Below are 4,234 nucleotides of genomic sequence, written 5' to 3' on the forward strand. Positions count from 1 at the left end.
ACCCTACCCCAATGTAACACATGCCCGGGTTTCCATACCAAGGTCAGTACATCTTGGAAGTATACTGGTTGATTCAGTTCAGCAGTTTTTTCCGTAGTGCAGTGTCTTTCTGCAGCTGTTTGTCCTTTGTCATTTGCATTAAGAAAGTTTAGTGTCAATAAAGCATTATGCAACCTATTTTTGGGAGGTTTTGACTTACAAGCTTGCCTATGGACCATCTCCTTAAGCGTCCTATTAGACCTCTCAACAACTGCCTGTCCTGTAGGATTGTGTGGCATACCTGTGACATGCTTTATGTTATAATATTTGAAGAACTGTTCCATTTTTATTGAGACATATGCTGGAGTACTGTCAGTTTTTAATATGTGCAGGTATGCCCATAACTGCCATCACCTCTAGTAGGTGTGTTATAATGGATTCAGTTTTTTCAGAGTTGAGAGCAGTAGCCCATTGGAAACATGAGAATGTGTCAATGGTATGATGCACATATTTCAAATTTCCAAATTATGTAAAGTGAAAGACGTCCATTTGCCAGATCTCATTCCTCTGAATGCCTTTAGGATTACAGCCTGCTGGCAGCGGAGTTTGGTTATAAAAGGAACAAGTAGGACAGTTTCTCACTATCTCCTTGGCTTGTTGCCAAGTGATGGAGAAGTCCTTCTTTAAACCTTTGCTATTTACATGATGCTTTTTATGAAATTCTGAGGCTTCTAGCACAGTACCAATTAATAAATGATCAATCTCGTCATTGCCTTGTGCTAGTGGACCTGATTTGCGTAATGTACAGAGGATTACTTCTGTTTCCGATTGTTTCCTGTAATTGTAAGAAAAATGAGGTTAGTTCATTATTATCAGGGACGAATTCTGCAGTCTCTATGTGCAAGATGACTCTCTCTGCATATTGGGAATCAGTAACTATGTTAAGAGGTTCTGTAAAATCTATAAACACCATGAGAATTGCATATAATTCTGCCTTCTGTACAGACATGTGCAGACTTTGAACTACTTTACTTACCTCACCTGCTTTATAACCAGCCTTACCTGATTTGTTAGCATCAGTGTAGAAGGTAAGAACTCCAGAAAGGGGAGTTTGTCTTACAATGCATGGAAGAAGATGATACCACTGCTGTGACCGGCACTGCCAAGGAGCCACCACCGCCATACATGTCTGTCTGAACTGAGTGTGGGGAAATCGAGGAGCAGCAGTCCAAGTCTGAAGCTTCCTGATCGATCCACTGGTCCTTCTGTGATGTCACGCCCAGCTAGCTCAGTTGGTAGAGCATGGGACTCTTAATTCCAGGGTCGTAGGTTCGTGCCCCATGTTGGGCGCCAACTGTAGATCAGATGATCTGTAGTCTGTAAGGCTAAGATTTCTTTATTCAGATAAACACCGCCCAAATGCAAGCCAGAGCATGCCGGGGGCAGCAAGGCAGCCAGGCCAGAGAGAAGGGGTATTCACGTGTGCCCGGTCCCTTAAGAACCCCCCACACATCATCCTGAACACCCCTTAACCACACCCTGACAGGCGTGGTTAAGTACACCTGTAGCCGGCCCTTAGGAGACGTGGTTACAGTGTCTCCCTACAGGATAGGAAGACAATAATGCCAATAATAATAACAATAATAACAACAAATAGCCAATATTTATTATAGATGTTTCTTTATGGCCCAAAATATTGTGTTAAATCAGTCATATGGATCAATTAATGAAATCTGTTTTTTTCAGGTAGTATCTTACTACAAGATTTTATATTTCTATTTGATAGCAGAAGTAAAACATTCAGTCATTAATTTTTGGATGGGTTGATATGAGATAGATAAATAACAAAGTATGTAAAAGATTACTTGAATTTTTAAGTACTAATTAATCAATCTTTTGCAAGAAAATATTGAATTTATCTATGATCTTGTGTTTATAAATATCTGATAATTTGCTTAGGCTAGGGTCAAGGCGACTTGATTTGAGAATATGTTATATTCTGTGGCACCGATTCTTTCAGAATAGCTGAATTCAAGTTACAAAACAAAATGTGAGCAGTTTGTTCAAAACATGTCTGAAAATTTAACAACTTGTTTTTAGAAGGCAGTATAAACTTGCTCTAGCATAACTGGTTTGCATGGAATAGAAGAGCATGTTTCAAAAGTAGTGTGTATCTTGGAGTAACATGGTCCTGGGGCAGAAATGTATAGGGAATAGCTCTACCTGTGCCTAAGGTGAACATCAGCTCCATAGAGACTGTGGTGTCCCAGCCGCAGAAGGTAAATATTTCTATGATTGACTTGCTTTGAGGAGAAGGTGTTCTACCCTGGGGAGTATGGGTATGTCAAGTTAATGTTGAGAACAATGAAAAGATGGTATGGTGTAGAATCCAGGGTTTTGTAACAAATCCTCTCTGACCCATTATGACAGCGAGGCTTGAAACTGACAATACTGCCTTGGAGGACTCATTTTCACCAAGAAACTTGCTGTGTGACTTTCCCATGGGAAATATGAACATTTATTTACTCCTCTGTGAAGCACTGATGAAAAAACAAAGACATGATTATTCAGGTCTAATTTAGTGACCTTGGAATTATGGTTACTTACAGGAGCATGGGCCATTCATGGGCAGCTGCATCATAGAAAACAAGGAAACATGCATGGTGACTCAAGCAGGCTGGTTCCTTGGAGCTTCCTGTACAGCCTGAGGACAGCTGGATTAGGCAGAGTTTTCTTTTCCCAGAAATCAGTTTTAAGGGTGTCTGTGTGAATCCTGCTGCCTTCTGAAATGTGTGAGTTTGCTTTGCATTCCAAGCCTTATAAAATTAGTTAACTTCTTAAGTGAGCCATCCTCTTGCCTACAGAACGGAAGATTTGGGTTTGATTTTGGAGGAAATAGTGATACACTGGGTCTTATGAAATATGCCATGAAGATTGTGACCATTTTTTCCAGGTGAAAGGCTATATTTAGTTACTTTTCTATTTTTTGTGGTAAAACATCACACGTATGACAACTCACAGAAGAAAGTTTATTTAGAGTTTGTTCCAGAAGATTAGAATCCATGATAGTGCAGCTGAGGTAGCAAGTAGTAGGCATCTGGAGCAGCATCTGAGAGCTCATATTTTCTATCACAAACAGAAACAGTGGGCTTGCTGGAATCCAATCCCCAGTGACATGCTTTCTACAGTAATGCCACACTTTCTGTCCTCCTCAAGCAAATACCAACAGGCTTCAAACTGTTCAAATAATTGACATAAGTGGTACATCTCATTCAAACACTGCAAAGGTTATGATATAGACCAAGGGAAGTTATGTTATGTTTTTCTTTTCTATCTGAGTTATTATATAAGTCAGATATATAAGTCAATTTCTGGATAAGTATAAAAATGCTTAGGAAACTAGAGGACCTCAACCAGTCCTGTCTTTGTAGGTACACAGTGAACTCAAGTTGCTTCTGGTGAGGCCCTATGGATATCATGGACATTGCAATCTTTATCTAGGTTATGCCACATTCCTTTGCATACTTGTTCTTCCCTTTAAGACAAAGTCTTTGTAAGAATAGTCTTAACAAGAACCAAACATGAATACTGTCATTACAACCATCTGATATTTGACAAAGAGGAAAAAATAACCCACCAAACCTCAAGAAAACATACAAAGGAAAAAAGATTGCATCTTCATCAAATAGTGATGGAAAAACTGTATGTCCACATGCAGTAGAAGGATATTAGACTCATATTTGTCACTCCAAGTGGATTAAAGACCTCAAGTTGAAACCTGACTCACAAGAACTGCTAGAAGGAAGCATAGGCAGTACCTACTACATGATAAAGGCAGAGGAAAGGACTTTATGAAAAGGACTGCATTTGCCCAGGAATTATGTGCAAGAATCAATAACTTGGACTTCATGAAACTAAAAAGCTTCACAATTGAGTGAAGAAGAAACACATAGAATGGGAAAGATTCTGTGCTAAGCATATATCTGACAGAGAATTAAGACCCATAATATACAAAGAACTTGAAAACCAAAGAGTCAGGAAAACAATTGATCCAAATAAATAATGATTTAGGGATCAAAACAGTGTTCTTGGTTGAATATAAATATAAATTAAAGCAACTTTGAGATTTCATCTCATCCCAAATAGAATGGCAACAAATGCTGGTGAGATAAAAGGAAACCTTCACTCACTGTTGGAGGAAATGTAAATTAGTGGAGCCAGTCTGGAAATCAGTATGGAGAATCCTCAAAAAAGT

At 39.0% G+C, this 4,234-nt stretch overlaps 1 non-coding gene across 1 annotated transcript; it reads left to right on the forward strand.

Annotated features, from left to right (window-relative positions):
• The first annotated feature begins 1,256 nt into the window (after positions 1-1,256).
• On the forward strand, positions 1,257-1,329 carry Trnak-cuu. Its single transcript has one exon. It is a non-coding gene; the product is annotated as a tRNA-Lys (tRNA).
• Positions 1,330-4,234: the final 2,905 nt, after the last annotated feature.

This window comes from Cricetulus griseus, chromosome 5, assembly GCF_003668045.3.
Source record: "Cricetulus griseus strain 17A/GY chromosome 5, alternate assembly CriGri-PICRH-1.0, whole genome shotgun sequence".
NCBI classification, from domain to species: domain Eukaryota; kingdom Metazoa; phylum Chordata; class Mammalia; order Rodentia; family Cricetidae; genus Cricetulus; species Cricetulus griseus.